The sequence below is a fragment of the Tamandua tetradactyla genome, chromosome 11 (genome assembly GCF_023851605.1).
Source record: "Tamandua tetradactyla isolate mTamTet1 chromosome 11, mTamTet1.pri, whole genome shotgun sequence".
Classification (NCBI taxonomy): domain Eukaryota; kingdom Metazoa; phylum Chordata; class Mammalia; order Pilosa; family Myrmecophagidae; genus Tamandua; species Tamandua tetradactyla.
The window spans coordinates 18683776-18702905 of NC_135337.1; the positions used below are offsets into that span (position 1 = coordinate 18683776).

The 19130-nt window shown below is 36.6% G+C and overlaps 1 long non-coding RNA gene and 1 pseudogene across 1 annotated transcript; one reads left to right on the plus strand and one right to left on the minus strand.

Annotated features, from left to right (window-relative positions):
* Positions 1 to 1466: 1466 nt before the first annotated feature.
* LOC143649408 (uncharacterized) lies at positions 1467 to 5576 on the minus strand. The gene is made up of 3 exons (XR_013158974.1): positions 5483 to 5576; positions 4968 to 5046; positions 1467 to 2069 (listed from the first exon to the last, which is right to left on the minus strand). It is a non-coding gene; the product is annotated as an uncharacterized LOC143649408 (long non-coding RNA).
* A 119-nt stretch (positions 5577 to 5695) lies between these two features.
* Positions 5696 to 6906, plus strand: LOC143649410 (pseudouridylate synthase TRUB2, mitochondrial pseudogene; annotated as a pseudogene).
* The last annotated feature ends 12224 nt before the right edge of the window (positions 6907 to 19130 follow it).

The following is a 19130-nucleotide window of genomic DNA, read 5'->3' on the forward strand; positions in this document are numbered from 1 at the left end:
ATGGTTTGGCTGGATGGTCAGGGACTTGGAAAGACCAGAATTGGAAAATTGGTGACAAAGAGACCTGGGGAAGAAGTATGTGGATAGACCTTTCTGAGTGGGCTAAAAACATGAAGATATTTGTGTCCCATGTGAATGCACACCAGAGGGTGACTTCAGCAGAGGAAGATTTTAATAATCAAGTGGATAAGATGACCCGTTCTATGGATACCAGTCAGCCTCTTTCCCCAGCAACTCCTGTTATTGCCCAATGGGCTCATGAACAAAGTGGTCATGGTGATAGGGATGGAGGTTATGCATGGGCTCAGCAACATGGACTTCCACTCACCAAGGCTGACCTGGCTACAGCCACTGCTGAGTACCCAATCTGCCAGCAGCAGAGACCCACACTCAGCCCCCGATATGACACCATTCCCCGAGGTGACCAGCCAGCTACATGGTGGCAGGTTGATTATATTGGACCACTCCCTTCATGGAAGGGGCAGCGATTTGTTCTAACTGGAATAGACACATACTCTGGATATGGGTTTGCTTTCCCTGCACACAATGCTTCTGCCAAAACTACTATCCGTGGGCTTACAGAATGCCTTATCCATTGTCATGGTATTCCACATAGCATTGCTTCGGATCAAGCAACACACTTCACAGCAAATGAAGTGCGGGAATGGGCACATGCTCATGGAATTCTCTGGTCTTACCATGTTCCCCATCATCCAGAAGCAGCTGGATTGATAGAACGGTGGGATGGCCTTTTGAAAACTCAATTATGGTTCCAACTAGGTGGCAAAAACTTGAAAGGCTGGGGTAATGTTCTTCAGGAAGCTGTGTATGCTCTGAATCAGTGTCCGCTGTATGGTCCTGTTTCTCCCATAGCCAGGATCCATGGGTCCAGGAACCAAGGGATGGAAATGGGTGTGGTGCCAGTCACTATTACTCCTAGTGATCCACTAGGAAAATTTTTGCTTCCTGTCCCTGCTACCCTGAGTTCTGCTGGTCTACAGGTTTTAGTTCCAAAACGGGGTGTGCTTTCTCCAGGAGAAACAACAGTGATCCCACTGAACTGGAAGTTAAGATTGCCACCTGACCACTTTGGGCTACTTATGCCTCTGGATCAACACACCAAGAAGGGGATTACATTATTGTCTGGGGTAATTGACCCTGACTATCAGAAGGAAGTAGGACTGCAACTACATAATGGAGGTAAAGAAGAGTTTTCTTGGAATATAGGAGATCCCCTGGGGTGTCTATTAGTACTACCATGCCCTGTGATTAAAATCAATGGAAAACTGCAACAACACAATGCAGGCAGGACCACCAATGGCTCTGAGACTTCAGGAATGAAGGTTTGGGTCACCCCACCAGGCAAAGAACCATGGCCAGCTGAAGTGCTTGCTGAGGGGAAAGGGAACATGGAATGGGTAGTGGAAGAAGGTAGTGATAAATATGAACTTCAACCACATGATCAGTTACAGAAACGAGGACTGTAATGCTGTTTTGTTTGTGTTATACTATTTAAGTTGCAAGATATCAAGTTTAAGAATGAATGTTGCCCAAGGATTTGCACCCTATTCTGGAGAGATTTAATGTGTTTCCAGTTATATGCAGGACAGTTGAGTATTGTCAGGTAAAAGAAAAAAAATGTGTGCTTATTTGTTTTCATTTGGAAATTAAGTATGGTCTAAGGTGATATACATACATACATATATATATATGTATGTATGTATATATATGTGCCAAGTTGACAAGGGGCGGACTGTCATGGTTAGGGACAGGTGTCAACTTGACCAAGTTGTGGTACCTGTTCATCACCTCTTCTAAATCCCAATCATGGGTTGCTTCCACAAGAAATCTGGAACAGTCCAAAGAGTCGGCCTTGTGCTTATACTCTCTATCAGGTTGGGTGATACAAAACAAGCCTCCAAGTTCTTCTCTGGTATCACAATCATCTTCTTCTTTATATTCTGTCACTGTCCCATAAATAAGCTTTCGAAGGTTTGGAGTTGCTTGCTGCTGCCTGAGAAAGGCCTCGGCTGCCGTCCTGGAAAGGTCCTCCTTCCACTTCACGGCACCTGAAAAAATATGGAATGCTTCACAAATAGTGAGTTAAAAGAAAGAATGAAATACAGACAATGGAGTTAAGAAGAGGTAAAATTCCAGTATAAATATTTAATATGCTAGAAATGTTGAGATCTAGTGTATGGTCGGGGCATTTGCTATATTTAGTAGTTTATTTAGTAGCATGAGTAATTCATCAGTTATAAAGTGAGGGAAGGTAAATCACATGGTTACTGATGCAAGAAAAGGAAGATATTCTTAGTAGGAGAGTATGGCAGATTGAAGTACGAATTCCAACAAAGACATTCTTAATATCCATCCACATCCCTGTGGGTGTGAAACCATTTGCAATAGGATCCTTTGGAGGTGCATAATCAGATAAAGTGTGGACTCATTAAGGGTGGTCAAACTGGATGAGAGGAACTATATCCAGATAACTGGAAGCATTATTTAGTGATGAAATTCAGATGCAACTTGAGGAGGAAGAAGCCAGAAATCCGTGGAAACTGGAAGAGCAAACACAAATTAAGAGAGATTGCCATGCTCACTCTCTAAGCCCACTTGGCAGATGAACTCACTGCTCTCCCCACTACATGGGACATGACTTCCAGGTGGTGTAAATCTTCCTGGCTCTATAGGACCTGACTCCTGGGGAGAGCTGGGACCCAGCCATCAAGGGATTGAGAGAGCCTTCTTGACCAAAAGGGGGAAGAGAGAAATGAGGCAAAATAAAGTTTCAGTAGCTGAGAGATTTCAGAGTCAAGAGGTCCTGGACGTTATTCCTTTGCATTATAGTGATATCCTTTTCCAGTTTATGGTGTATTGGAGTATCTGGAGGGAAGTGCCTGAATGTGTTGAGCTATGTTCCCATAGCCTTGATCCTCAAAAACAAATGTGTAAGGATATAAGTTTTACAATGTGACTGTGTGATTGGGAGAAACTTGTGTCTGATTCAACTTTTATCCAGGGTATGGACAGATGAGTAAAAAAATATGGATAAAACTGAATAATAGGAAAGATAAGGGGTAAAATAAAGTGGGTATACAGAAATATGATTGAACAATGAAAGGAAGGGGTAAGAGGTATGGGGTGCATGAGGTTTTTCTTTTTTCTTTTTATTTCTTTTCTGGAGTGATGCAAATGTTCTAAAAATGGTCATGGTGATGAGTACACAACTATGAGATGAAATTATGAGCCACTGATTGTACCTTATATATGGAATGAATGTGTGTGAAGATTTGTCAATAAAAATATTTTTAAAAAGGGAGATTGCCACGTGACCAGGAAACACAAGCCAGGGAAAACCAAGGCTTGTAGCAAATCAGCAGCAGCGAGCTACAGACTTCACAGAGAAAGTATGGCACTATGAACGTCTTGATTTTGGATTTGTAAATCACAAGTCAATAAATCTTTTGCTTTTAAGCCAACACACTGATGTTCATCGCATCATTATCTACAATTGCCAAAACACAGAAGCAACCCAAATGTCCATAAACAAATAAATTGATACATGAAATGTGGTACTTAGATGTAATGGAATATTATTCAGTTATAAGAAAAAATTGTTTTGAGACATGCTGTAACATGAAAACATCATGCCCAGTGAAATGAAAAAGATACAGGCAAAAGTTATATTACTTATGAGATTTGATCAGAAATAAATTTTCAGAGGCAGAAAGCAGAGTAGAGGTTATCAGGGTCAGGGTATAGCAGAAAATGATAAGCGGAAGTGTTTATAAAACTAGAAATGTTTTTAAAATTTAAATAAATAAATACATAAAGACCAATAAATAACCAGTCTTGGCATTCTTTCTCTTTTGGTTCATATGCAATTTTACTATCTAATTTTTTATTTCTAGTATATCTGTATTTCTTGCCCATCTCTTTAGAGAAAATTATTGTTTTTCTCTGTCTAGCAAAATTCCTCAAGAGATTTTGGCCATAATTCACTGCTTCCAAATATTTCCCCTTTTCTTTCTTAAATCCATTCCAAATGGAATTTTGCCCTTTTTGATACTGTTTGTCAAGTTCACTAATAATCTTTTTATTCCTTAATCTGATAGTCAATCTTTCAGGATAGTTGAGTTAGCATCACTACTTGATAAAATTGTTCATTCCCTTCTTTTCAAAACAATCTTTCTATTTGTTTCCTGGACATCACATTCTCTTTGTATTGTGATTATTCTACTTGCTCATTCTTAGGCTTTTTGATGGTTCCTCCTTTTCTTCCTATCTTTTGAACACTGCAATGCCCAGGGATCAGTTCATGTTCTTTTTTCCTTCTCTATTTACATTCACACCTTTGGCAACCTCTTCTTGCCACATGTTTTAAAGTCTCCGTATTTGCTAGTGGCTCCTATTTTTTTCAAATCTCTTGTCCAGCTCCTGCTCTTAAGCTTCAGTTTATGTAATCAATTATCTTTTCAAAACTTAAGTACGTGAATTTTTCTCCATCTCCTTTAATGAAAACCTCATTCTTCAACATTTTTGGATTCACCTTATAAATATTCCAAGAACTCACATCTAGCTATCGAAGAGCAGCTTATATCATAAAACAACCTTCCCTATAAGAACAAAAATATACATAAAATATAACATGCAAATACACATGCACATACATATGCACACACAAATAACTTTTTATGCATCACAGACAAACAAGTCAACCCTAGAATCTGAGGGAAGAGCAATAATTCCAAACAAAAAGGAAAAAATTGCATTGTAGTTTTTCCCTTGAGGAATTTTCCAACTGTAACCAGCAAGGGGCTGATGACACAAGCAGAAAATAGCAGTTTAAATTTGGGGGCAATTTTGTAATTCTAGGAATGAAAAAAACAAACAGTCTAGAACTCTCCAACTATCTTGAATCTCTTCATTATTTCAAACATAATCAGCAATTAGTCAAAACTTACCAGGAACAAATAACCAGTCCAGGAGAAAAACAACAACAACAAAAATTGGATACTGGAAGCAGCATCTTAAGTGATTCATCTATTAGAGTTATGCACAGGGTTAAAATGATTGTGATTAATATGATAAAATGATAGATGACAAGACGGAGGATGTCACCAGAGAATGGAATCTGTACTAAATTATAAAAAGAAAACTGTGGTACTGAAAAATGTAATAAAGAAAACTATCTTCAGTTTTCTCACTGAGTACTGTACACAATAAATAAACTACAGAATTTTAAAAGTATTTAAAACAGGATTTTGTATTTAATATTCTTAAAAGATATGTGGAGTGTCAGTCTTGCCCTGCCATTCCCAGCCGAGTCCTGAACGTCAAATTTCTCTGGAGACAAAGCGACAATTAGGTCAAAAGGACTCGATCCCGACTGCGCTATCAATGGCCTTTAGAGGGGAAAAACTGGATCACAGACAAGAAAGAGGCCTATCGCTAAGTAGGAGAAGGAAACCCAAGCAACCTGTCTTTTAATCCGCCTACTTCCACCGATACAAGACTTCCTATTTCACCTCACACCCCAAAGGAGCTTCCTAAGGAGACTCAAACTTCCCTAGCTTCGGGGTCGTGGCCGGACCCTCCTTCCTTCTCTGCAGCACGTTTCCCCCGAGAACAATAAGACAAGAACCACTTCCGGTAGCGGAATATAGCGACGCCCTCTAGGCGCCACCTTTGGGGGCGGGACCGTGTGGTACTTCCGTCCGTCGTCGTTTTTCTATGAACCAGATCCTCGGGTGCAGTTATGGGTTCTGCCGGGCTGATATGACGGCATGGACTCTTCACGGTCTAGAAGCCCGCAAATCCAAAATGGAGGCACCTGCGGGACACCGTGGTGATGCAGCTTTTGAAAGGTCTCAACGCTGGGAAGCCTCCTGCTCCTGAACAGCGTGTTCCTTTCCTTCTGGGCCCAGTGGAAGGCAGCGAGGAGAAGTTGACCCTCACCGCTGCCACCAGTATGCCCACACTGGCCAAGCATCCCCTCGAGCATGGGGCAGTGTTCACCAGCTTGAAAGTCGGTGTGGGACACCTTCTGGATATCCAGGCTTCTGGGGTGCTTGTGCTCAGCCTGGGATATGGCTGCAGGCTTCTCAAGGACATGTGTGATGCTGATGTCACCAAGGATTACACAGCACGTGGCTTCCTGGGCAAAGTCATAGAGGATTTTTGTGAGGATAGGTGGCTGTGGAGAAAACAGTGTATGAAAACGTGACCAGGGAGAAGCTGGACCGAATCCTAGCAGTGATCCAAGGCTCCCATTAGAAGGTGAGGTACTCCAGCCTGGACCTGAAGATCCTGGAGGCTTATGAGATGGCTGTGAGTGGCTTGGTCTGGCCCATGAACAAGTCCCTAATGCTAATAACAGGCATCTGATGCCTCCATCTTGCACCTCCAGAATTCCTCTTAGAGGTTCAGTGCATACAGGAGATGCAGGAACTGTTGAGGAGGCTAGTACATGAAATCAGCCTAGATCTAAAGACCACTGCTCTCTGTACTGAAGTGTGGCACATACGTGATGGCTTCTTCATGCAGGATGATGCCCTCATGAGGATCCAGTGGCACCTACACAGCATCCAGGATGCCATCCAAGCTTCAGACCACAGGAGAGCTGGAGAACTTTAGAATGTTGTTGGGTACCCAGAAGCTCTCAGGTCAAGGTCAACCCTGGTACTCTGCAGGACCAAGTACTGCCTTGGGGCTGGAAAGCAGCACAGGACATTGAAAGGCTGGGCAACTGGTGAGGTAGTGGGTAGCAGAAGGCTAAGCACTGTTCAGAAACTAGAACTTATGACTATACAAAGTAAATGAGAGTGGGGGTATCTTTTCTACATATGCCATACAACTCTGAAGCTACAAGAGTAAATATTGGGCAACTGGTGAGGTAGTGGGTAGCAGAAGGCTAAGCACTGTTCAGAAACTAGAACTTATGACTATACAAAGTAAATGAGAGTGGGGGTATCTTTTCTGCAAATGCCACACAACTCTGAAGCTACAAGAGTAAATATTGACAGACTTGACCAAATTGAAAAGGAAAAATCTCTGGACAAAAACAGTGTAAATAAGTGACAGACTGGGAAAAAAAAATATTTGCAGTATGTTTAAGAGCTAATATCCATGATGTGTTAAGAGCTCTTATAAAGCAATGAGAAAAAGATAACAAGAAACTGGTGAATGCTATGAACTGTGTGTGTACCCAAAGAAATCCAAACGCCCATTCAACTAGAGTTGATGTAAAACCTCTGTAATAATGAAAGACCAGTAGATAAAAATTAGATGAATTCTCTTTGTTTTTTAGAGTGGAAAAATTGATAGCAAGATAATGTTAGTGTTGGTCTCCAGTAGAGGATGATCTCCTGTACTGTTTAGTAATGTAAAACTGTGCCACCTTTCAGGGATAATTTGATAGTGTGTACCAAAATACAAAGTGCTTCTGCCCTATGACCCCGCAGTTCCACTTTTGGTTGCTGAAAATTATAGGTAAGTAGATGTTCATAGATAGCTACCTTGTAGCAGTAAAAAGTAGGAAATTGTATAACCATTTATCTATAAGGAACGGGTTAAAAAAATAAAGCATCTAAAGGGTCAAAAGCAGTAGTCTAATATCTTGAAGAAAATTACAAAGAAAAAAACTTTTAGCCTTTTTTCTGCCAGATTTATTCCTGTAGACTCTGGATACCTTGGTCCCATGTGCATCTTTTTGAAGGGGTGGAGGATGGGGAGAGTTGCCGATTGTCTCTTAACTTTTGTTTTGGGTTTTCCCCACCCTTACACCACTTAGACTTGAGGAAGTTGGTGGCGCCTGGCTAGAATTCCTGTTTGGGCCCATCAGGGCTTCCTCACCTTCTCACAGTGTTGCCTAACTTCGGGGCATCCCACAACACACAGCAGTGCCAGATAGGTCTGGGCTTAGCCACTTCCTAGCTGTGAGGCCCGAAAATTTCAGCTTCCTCATTCATAAAATAAGAATAATGATTTCGCCCACCTCTAGGGGCTTTTGTGGGAACTGCCACAAAAAAAAAAAAAAAAGAAAGAATGATTTTGCCATAAGCACCTAACACAATTGTGCTTATGGCGCCTGGCTTGTAAAGACGTTCTCTGCATATGAACTGTCATATTGCTGTTTCTATGTTCTTTAAAGCCATGGCTTAAAAACCAGGGTTGTCACTGAGCCCAAAGTCCTTATCTCCATCTCCTCCAATTTCACTGGCATAAACACTACCTAGAAAGCTAACACATGCTATGGCAGCCAGGTGATGGAGGCCAGCAACAATCATACACAACATTGATAGTGTGTTGTACCATTGGTATCTTGTGATGAACATGGCAATTTATCTCTATTATCTTCCTACCAGTAACCTATAATTCATGAAGAAAACATCAGACAAGTTCCAGTGGAGAAGCATTCCTTAAAATACCTGTTCAAATCTATCAGGGTCACCCAAAATGAGGGAAGATTGAGAAACTGCCATAGCCAAGAGAAACCTAAGAGACTTGACAACTAAATATAATATGGGAACCTGGAACAGAGAGAGGATACTAAGTAAAAGCTAAAGAATCTGAATAAACTATGGAATTTGGGCTAGTACAAAAAAAAAGATATATAGACACTTCAAAAATTCATAGAAGGACTGATAAATAAGTAGAGATTTACACAGCAGAACCAATATAGCAGTGAAAATGAACATTATAGATATGCAGTAGATTTATACATCTATTTATTGCATCATAATTTTGCTAAAACAAAAAATAGGCAAAACTATGCATCACTTGAAAATATATTTGAATATGTATGGAAAATGTTTTTGACAGGAAAGAATGATGATGCTAAAGTCAGGAAAGTGGTTGTTTCCAGTTTTGGTTAGGTGACGGGGTAGAATCCAGTATACTGTTGGAAATAGTATTTTGGCAATGTCTTCATTCTAAATCTGACAGGTGTGCTGTTTTGAAACTGTTTTGGACCCCAGAATCGCCATGTTATTTTCATCCCAATCCAGTTGTATGGTTGCAGACTTTTTGTGGGAATGATCTTTGAATAGGTTGTCCCCATGGAGATGTGACCCCACGCATTCAAGATGGGTCTTTATTAGTTTACTGGAGTCCTTAGAAGAGCTCATGGAGAGAGAGAAGGAGCTCAGAGCAATACAGAGAGCAGACTCCTAAACACGGTCACTTGAAGATGCTTGGAGAGCAAACAAAGAAAGCAACTGGAATCAGAAGCTGAAAGCAGCTCAACCCAGGAGCAAAGGAACAGGAGATGCCAGCCATGTGCCTTCCCAGCAATAAAGAATTCCCAGACGTGGTTGGCCTTTCTTGAGTGGAAGATACCTTCTTGTTCGTGTCTTAGTTTGGACCTTTTCACAACCTTAGAGTTGTAACTTGCAACTTTATAAATCCCCTTTATAAAAGCCAATCCATTTCTGGTATATTGCATTCCAGCAGCTTTAAAAGCAAACTGAAATAGTGGGTTCACAAAAGTTCAACTTCTTACGTTCCCTAACTCACCTTTTACTTTGTGTCTAATAATTTTGTCCATAGATATATAGTTGCAAACATTTAAAACATTAACTAATTCTAGAGACAATCTAATCTCATAGCTGAGCTTCACAGTTCCAGTTAGAACAAGCATTCAAAATTAACCTGAGTGATTTCTCCAAAATATTTTCTCTGGAACATTTGGATAAGGAGATGTGCCATAGTAAAAAAAAAAGAAAAGTTATGGGGTATAATTTTTTTCATAGACTGACCAACATATGTCCTTAATAGACACACCCACATAGGCCATTAAATAAACTTGTTTGACTTTATTTCAGTATTTCTCAAACTTATTTGACTACTCAATTTTCATCCATCATTGATCATCATTAAAACTAGTATTCAGTTGACCTTACTATAGGTAATATTGATGCTAAATTTACCAGGCTTACTGTAAATCCATAGCTATCAGTGGAATCCATGGAGGAAAAACATAAATCTTAGTAAAAGTATAAAATTTGATGTTAAGTACAAGATTTCAGATAGATTTTTTAGGCCTGATTTTGTTTGGTGTGTGTGTTTCTTTATTCTGTGCTCCTTCAGAATGATACATTATAATGCAATATTAATCTTGACTTAATTACACATTGCTGCCAAAGTTTTCTTACTGTTTTACCCATGTGTACACATAAGTCATATTGGGCTTATATTAGATTGCTGGATCACAAAATATCAGGGACATTTCTTTTGCATTCTACGAAAAAATTGGAATAAAGCTTCCAAAACACAAGGTGTAATATGTTGAAAATATTTTGGTCCACTCTTACATGTATTTCAGACCTGCCAAATTTTTATCTAGATTTATTTTCCTCTTTTCTTAACTCAAATTTTGACTATATGACTTTTAGAGTATGACTATGCTAACTACAAATATTTTTCTTGAAAGTCAGATTATGTTCCTGTAACACTGCTTTAAATTAATTGTGGTAAGGCAGATATTGTAATTTACTCAGCAAAATATATTAGTAATTTGGAATAAGTTACATAAATGAGGACATGGCATAATTCTATTATTTTAATTACCATGCACTCTAAGGAGAAAAGTGAATATTCTTTAATTTTGTAATTAACCCTTGAGAAATTAGATAGCTTATAAGCTCCTTAATACTAGTGATATAATTCATTTGAAAATGGGAAAATTTTATGATTGCATTTTGAAGGCTATAGGAGATGAAAAATATTTCTATGAAGAGGCTAAAGTCACCTTCTTAATAGAAATATTAAAAGTATGGCACAATGAAAATTCATTATACGCTTTCCAGTGATTATTTTTATTCAGTTAAACATAGCTATTAATGTTACCCTGAAATTTATTCATTTGTATTTTGGTACATTCAATGAGCAATCTTAATCTCTTTCCTGGAAAACATGCAAGTTCAGCAAAATCTCTTTTTCTTTGAATGGCTCTTTGATTTGTTTTCCCTGAGATACACAGAGAAATGACTCAAAGGTCATTAATGCTGGCATTCATATCCATTAGTCACTGGAATAGACCATTTCCCGACTGGGTGACACCACATTTCCAGTGGCTACCCAATTAATGACCGTCTAATTGACTCATCTGCAAATCTTGCAAAGCAATACTTTTGCTAAGAAAATTGAATTTGCCATTGCAAGAACTCAGCAAGGCTGAGGGGCATAATTAACTATACTGAGGCATACTTGATCTTAGAAGCCCTGGGGGTAATCAATAATTAGTTTCATTCGGAAATGCTTTTTTGTGTGTGTGCTATAAACATGGCACAATATTTCTGAATTACTGAAGTTTAGATGACTTTTGCTTATTTGGATCAGAACAGAAAAGCTGTAGGTAATGCACTCTTTATAGCATAATAAATTTTCCAAACTATCTTGAGATTAAAAACAATCAAAGTAAATGAAGCATCAGGTACTATTTATCTTCAAAAATATTAGTACTTACAGAAACAAAGGAGGCCAAACTAACAAATGCTCTGTATCCATCATATTCAAAGTTCTATAACAGCCATATTTAATTTCATAAGGCAAAGAGAAATTAAAGGATCTGATCTGCTGATAAAAATTCTAAATTACAGCTTCCTAGAAAATTCATAGACTGAAATTTATGAGTCTTACTATTTAATTAAGGGTAAGAACTCTGAGCACAAAGACTATCATCAGTACAATTTACGTGGGTCAATATTTATGGTAACCATCAGTTAGCAAAGTAGGCAGAAGGAATTGAATTCTCTGATAGTCTAATAATAATTCCAAAGCCAACAATTCTAAATTCATAAAACCCAAAACGTATGCTTAGCAGATGCTATGTAAATAGCCTTTAATACAATTTTGCTTGAAAGTTGGAAAAATTTTAACTTATTGAAGTATCTCTCTCTTTAATGCAGAAGATGATGTTGAAGCAGCTTTATTTTTCTGCTTCCCAGTTCTGGGCATGTGTTTTGCTTTTTATACATTAGATTAGATCAATTGCTTTTCCGATGATATGTTAAGATTTTATCCTGGAATTGAAATAAATGTGATAATAAAGGAAATACTCACTTAATGATTCCCTTAGTTATGATTACTCTCCCTTAGAAATGCTCACAGAAAATTTGATGTTAAAAAGAACAAGCCCACAGCAGTATAGTTTTACAAATATATACTAATCCCCGTTGGGATTAAAATAAGTCAGTACTGAATAGCTTTAGTACAATGACCTTCGAGTTGTGAAGCATATCAAATTTTTACTATATGATGACAGTCAGAATGAAGCAGGAAGCAAAGTATGGGAGAAAGTGGAATACTATTTCAATTCTAAGAGCAAAGCTACCTAGCTTGAGGACAAGTCTGCATCATATAAATGAGTATATGAAAAAAATCTAGTTTCCCAGTAACAGAGGCCCTAGTTGAATGTTTCTGCATTCACCTGGCTCATTCACCTGGCTGCCTGATAATCATATGGCCTCAGAGTTCCCCAGTCTAACTTGGGTTTGTTGGCATGCTTGTCTCTTCACAAACTTAGAAATAAAAAAAGAGATCACCCTGTGCCTTCTCACATAAGAAAGAACTCAGATGAAAGTTAGCTGCCTTTCCTCTGAAGAACTAATGACATAAATCCCCTTTTATTAAAAGCCAATTCGTCTCTAAGGTATTGCATTCTGGCAGCTAGCAAACTAGAACACAATGCATGTAGGTACATAGTCACAAATTTAATTTGAAAGAATTATTGTTAAATAAATTTCCGGGGAGAATACATTGCAAACCTGTCATTTTCCAAAGAGTATTTTGAATCCACCCTGCAAGCACTTGTTTCATTTTTAACTTCATTAGAATTCCTTCTATCTAGGTGCCATTTGCCCTTTTCTAGCCTAGAAACTTAAAGTTAGTCATATCTTAGAGCTCATATGGAAATACCCAATACTTCTTTAAGTAGCATTGTTTTTCCATTTGAGGTTCACAACCTGTACCCTATTTTCAATAATTTGTGAATAACCTCTTTATCAGAGACCTTGATGAATGCAAAAGAAACTTTGAGGAGCCCATTATTCCTTTAAATGACAAATTAGAACTTGCCGAAAAATCATTTTTGGCTAAATTTTAAAAATTAACTTCACATTTCTAAGGCTATCTATATTCTACAGGAAATGGATGAAATATATTTTGAAATCAAAATGATGTAAAGGCAATATAAAGACGACATTATATTGTGCTTAGATTATAATATTTCTTGAAGATTTCACTGTGCATTTCAGTTTAAACAATTTATTTCTGCCACCACTCTATTTTGTGCTGGAGACTTTAAAAACTAATTAAAGCCATAATGAATGGTTTGGGCCAAAACCAAACAATGATGAATTTCCAGAATGTTTTTGTTTTTAGCATTTGAAAGGAGAAAAGGCATCATCTCATAAGCTTTCCCTGCTTTGGTCTTCATCTCTAATGCAGCCTCATCCAGCACCCTAAAACACTGAGAAATTTCAGAAATTTGAACATGAAACAATAAAATTTTCATTTTTTGCAAAAGATGTACTTAAGAGAAATTGTAGTTTTGCTAAATTTAACAGGCAGCAAGAGTATTTGCTTTTTTGACTCATATAAGAAGTTAGTAATGTATCAACTTTATTAGGAAAAATAGATTAACTTTGTATACTGCACTGTTGTTGCAAAGTAGAGCTCTAAGCTTTATTCCAATTAGGTCAAATAATTTAATAAATTATTAATATGTAGAGGTATGATGGATTCAAAATGAGTGAACACCAATGCAAATTGTGATTACTCCCCACATTAAATCATACTTATCCAGTCTTCTGGGTTAAGGGATTAGATTAAGTGTTTTGTACATTGACCCAAAATGTCAGGGGCACACTTTTCCACCTTATAATATCAGCCATTTTCTCTGTAAGTCTCCAAACTTCATTAATTATGGGGGAAATAATCTTTCAGTAACTTTTTCTTTAATGCGTGTCCCTTGTAAGCAGTAAAACAGTCTTAAATACTCCTCCCATCCTAAAACTATTAACTCTGGAACAGTTTAAATATATGGAGTTTTTCTTAATTCAGGATTAATGCTTGCCCATTCAGTATGCTTGGCAATTATTCATTATCTCTTGCTTCAAGCCTGGAGTTGGGCAATATCTCAAATTTTGACATCAAATTTCCTAGTGAAGAAGCAGCCTAAAGAGAGAAAGTTCATGGTTTTCTCACATCTTGCGTAAGAAAACAGTACATAAATCTTAATATGCAGTGAACCACCCTTTTTGTTTCTTCTAGCCATTTTTCCCCTCTCTGGCACCTGTTCCTCACTTACTAGATCCAGGTGCATAGTAAGAGAAAGAAAATGAAATAAGACTTATGCATTCTTTCCCCCTTTTCCAGTCCCCTCAGCTTGTGCAGACCTTATCTTGGTCAACTTTGTAACTCAAGGGTATAGAATACATCTTGTACATTGCAGGCTGTTATGCATGTTTGGAAATATTCAGTGTATATACTGTATGTACCACTTGCAAATCCTTTTTTCTCTTTTGAAGCTGTGTCCTATAGTTATAATTTGCATGTAAGTGCTGGGTAAGAAAGACAGTCCTGCTCCATGTACAATTAACCTTGTGTATTGTACATTCTTAACGCTAAACTTCAAAAATCTTTCAGGGGCTTTTCCCCTCTGCAGTACAATTTTAGTGCTCTAACTAATAGACAACACTAAGATTTGCAAACTTAAATAACTATGAGCCAAAAATTACATCATAAGTTCAGCACCAAGTATAAAAGGAAATTTAAAAATAAAAAATCCTTGAAAATAATGATTGTAGGTGGGCGATGGTGGCGCAGTGGCAGAGTTTTCGCTTGCTATGCCGGAGACCCAGGTTTGATTCCCGGTGTCTGCCCATGCAAAAAAAACACAAAAGTAATAATAATGTTTCTGCACTTTTAAAAACCATTTTTTAATGTTCTGAAATAATTTTTAAAATGTATCTTCTCACTTCTGACAGCAAAAATCAAGAGCATTTTGACTACTAGCTAAATGGTGATAAAGCAAAGTATGCAATATTTTACATTTTGGTAGTGATTATCTGCCTAAAATATCAATGATATGGAACAGTATTCCTAGCCAATAAATTCAAAAATGATATATTAAAAGCTGTAGTGAACTTTTATTTAATTATGATCTTAGTAAAGCAGATAGATTCAATTTTGCCATGTTTAAATGTGTTTCTCTCTGCTCATACGTCTTCATCATATTTCAATTTAGAAGTAATACAGCATAAGTAATTCTTCTCTAACACTGTATTTCAACAAACATTGGTGTTCTTACTGCAATCATGTAATTTGTATCAGCAAATGATAATGCCAGTCTTAAAGAAAACTGGAATAGGTGAATTATCTGGAAGATTCCCTTAATATTGCAGTAGGAAAAACATGTTTTCAACATTTGAATATCAATTCAAAAGTCACAACTTCCCACCATCATTTATTTCTATTCTAGTCTGTGTCTTCTTGAAAGTCTGAATAAAAATGCTAATGCATGTTTTAAGGTTAATAGTTGCCTAAGTGGTCCATAAAATAGAAACTTAAACATAGCAGCTTAAAAAATTTAATGAGAGGGCAAACACAAGTTCACCTTGTCTTTTTGTCTTCCTTAGCTGTGTCGTCTAGAGGCCTGTAAGTGTCTGAAGATGATTATATCAACTGCAGGATTAGGTAACATATGCCCAGAGCAGATAAAATGGTACAATCGGTGCACTTGGGGTTTCCCATGGCAAAGTATGTAGGCTTCATTCAGAGGGTAAAGGCATATTTCTGATGTCTGTGGTTTCCTGAGAATAACTTAAGGTTCTGAATTCCATCCATCATTTTTATATCTGAAGATAACCTGAATCTAGCCTAATGAATGTTGCAGAAAACTGAAGTCAATGGAGCCACTTTGTCTTCACACTTATCAGTCAAGGTACTAAATTACTCAAGAACTTGGACTCCATAATAAAAGTGTTACATTTGCTTTATTTTTCATTGTTGCAGACATTCGACCATACCAAAATAATGTTAATAACAGTAGTCAGTCAGCTGTTTTGATACATGACTATGTCAACATCGTGCCTAAAACACTTTGCTTTTTATTTGGCTTTCTAAAATAATCCTAGATTAGTAGTTCTTAAATTGGGGTGATTTGTGCCCCTGCTCAAGTAGACTTGCCAGGTTTAGCAAAAAATAATGTAGGATACCTTGCTAAATTTCAATTTCAGGTAAACAGAAAATTTTTTTAGTATAACTCTATTGTAGTATGTTTACACTAAATATCATTTATTTATCTGAAATTCAAATTGAAGTAGGCCTGCTACATTTTATTGGGTAAACCTACAAGGCCCCAGAGGACATTTGGCAATATCTAGAGATATTTTTGACTGTCAGAACTAGGGGTGGGACCGTTACTGGCTTCTAGCTTCTAAAAATCCTACAATGCACAAGGTAACGAATGCCTCACAATAAATGATTATGCAGCCCAAAATGTCAATAGTGTTGTGCTTGAGAAAACCTACCCTTGATTAATAATGGGAAATTTATTATATTACTAGTAAGGCCAGTTCTTGAAATACTTTGGACCTTATGTTGCTCTACTCTTAAAGTGGGTTCTAAATAGAAAGGAAATAGTCATAAAGATAGCAGTGAATAGGTGATTAATGGTGCAGAGAGAAGGATTTGGAGAGATAAAACTGAGCCTCTTGAAAACACTCAGCAGCCTTGCAGATTGATAGAGAGATAGGAGGCTATGCTGACCAACTTTCCCCTTTTATTTCAACTCGGCGTTAAGAGTAAATACTACTAAACCTCAGAGAAATTAACAAAATTGGAATTTATACGGTTTTAAGGAGATTAATCGACTTAAGAGAGAGAGGGAGGGGATTTGATGTTTTGTTTGTTTTTTTAATGAGCCAAGCATTTAAAATAGAGAATTGGGACACCTCGCAGTATATAGTTTAAAAACTTCAAAGGATTTAATCCAACTGTTACGTTGAAAAGGAATTTAGATTTTCCCTTGTTTAACTCTCTAGTTTATAGATTGGAAACTTGAAACTCAGCAAGTTCAAATTATTCATTTAATTGTATCTAAGGCAATTACCCAGATGAGTCTCAGAAACCAGGTCTCTAGACATCCCAATTTAAAATATTGACATAATGCCAATAGTTCTCTTCATTATCGGTAATATAGTTTATATGGTAAAAGTAACTTTTACTTATCTTTAAATGTCTCCCACCATATATTTAATGATTCATTGCTCTATAGGCTTGTCTCATAAACACAAAACTTTACAAAGCCCAGTTGCAGGAAATATGTCCCATTCAATCTGGAGTCCTCAATTCAGTGCCAAATACAGAATGAACCTTCACTCATTTTAGAAATCTGTATTTTATATTTATGTCTATTAATGGACTTCATTCATTTTATTTAATTTACCTTTTAGATACCTAACTGTCTAAGCAACACACTTCTTCAGAATAGGAACAATATGATTCATTGTTCTAAACCTGGCTAGCCAAATTTTCTGCATATAGTGTAAATTCAATAAATATGTATTTAAACAAAGTGATCATACCCAAGGTTTTTCATTTCATAATATATTAAAAATCAATGACTATGGTAGTCAGAATTATAAGAGCAAGAGACCTATGTTTAAGTTCAAGAGAAAAGCTACCTATATGCATATTTTTAATGATTTTCAGGAGAACCCACAGGCTCTTTCTACTACAATTATCTCATTGTGTGTAAATTTCTGTGCATTCTAAGAATATTTACAATGAAACCATGAATATTAATTCTTAATAAATATAGTGATTAATGCAACGTCAAATCAATGGAAAGCCCACAGCATTTGCTGACTGTAATAATGGGATCATTTGTGATTTTCCTGCTGAATTTTTATTATGCCAGAAATTAATTCCAACTGCTCAGGAAAGTAATGAGGATCAGAGTTTGCCTTTTGCTCATAATATGGGAAAAAAGAGAACCCAAAATTCCCTAGCACAGAGATTTCTAAATTTTAACAAAAGAAAACTACTGTTTAATTACAAAAAGTCTGGCTCTCACAATAGAGATTGAAAATTAAACCCCAGACTACCTCTAAGGGGTTCTGATGGTAAAATCCAGAGAGAGAACTTGAGAAAGAGAAGGAAGACATGAGCTATTTTGAGATACTTAGAAATTGTTTCAAGAAAGAAGAAAATCCCAGTTAATCACTAAAAGATTTACATTTTAGAAGTAGCCTTGTCTGTTAAGAAAGCCTTCAGCATCTAAATTGTGATGTATTTGCTCTCGACATTAATATTTTTTCTAATGTGGAGGGGCATCACATAACTGTAATGGTTATTATCACAGTATAATATGCTAGTATCTGAGGATGGTATTAAGTACTGAATTTTGACCACTCCCCAATTTAAGCTCCAAGAAGTAATTCCCTAAAAGAAACAAGAACAAGAATGCTAGCAGTCATTGTTTTTAGTAAAGAGTGTTGTATAAGTGCCAGAGAATGCATTAAGATAAAGGATCTTTTAAAATTATATACATATGAATTGGAATATAAGAAATAAAGCAATCTTTTTCAGAAGATATATTTGCCTACATTGAAAATACAAGAACATTTATTAACAATTTATCAAAGCTGATAAAGTTAGGAATGATAAAGTAAATATATTATAAGTATATAAGTTGGTTTATTTCTCATATACTGACATTCAACAGTTAAAATAATATAATTGTCAGAAAAATAAGAGATAGCATTTACAATAGCAACAAAAATGATAAAGTCATTATTACAAATTCATATTCATGGCTTGGAAAATAAAATAATATAAAAATGACAATTCTACCCCAAGTAAATCTATGCATTCTATTTATTCATTCAATATAATCTAATTAAAATTATAAAAGTCTTCTAGAAGTTGAAAAACTAATGCCGTAATTTACAGAAAAGTGCAAGTAGCCTAGAATGACAGTTTTGAAAAAGTATATACGGGGAGATTTACTTTATAAGATAAACCTTCTAATAATGATTCACAATATGAAATAACATAAATTTGTAATTAATGCTTAATTGACACTAATTAATAGTGTCATCATTGATATTGTCATTAAG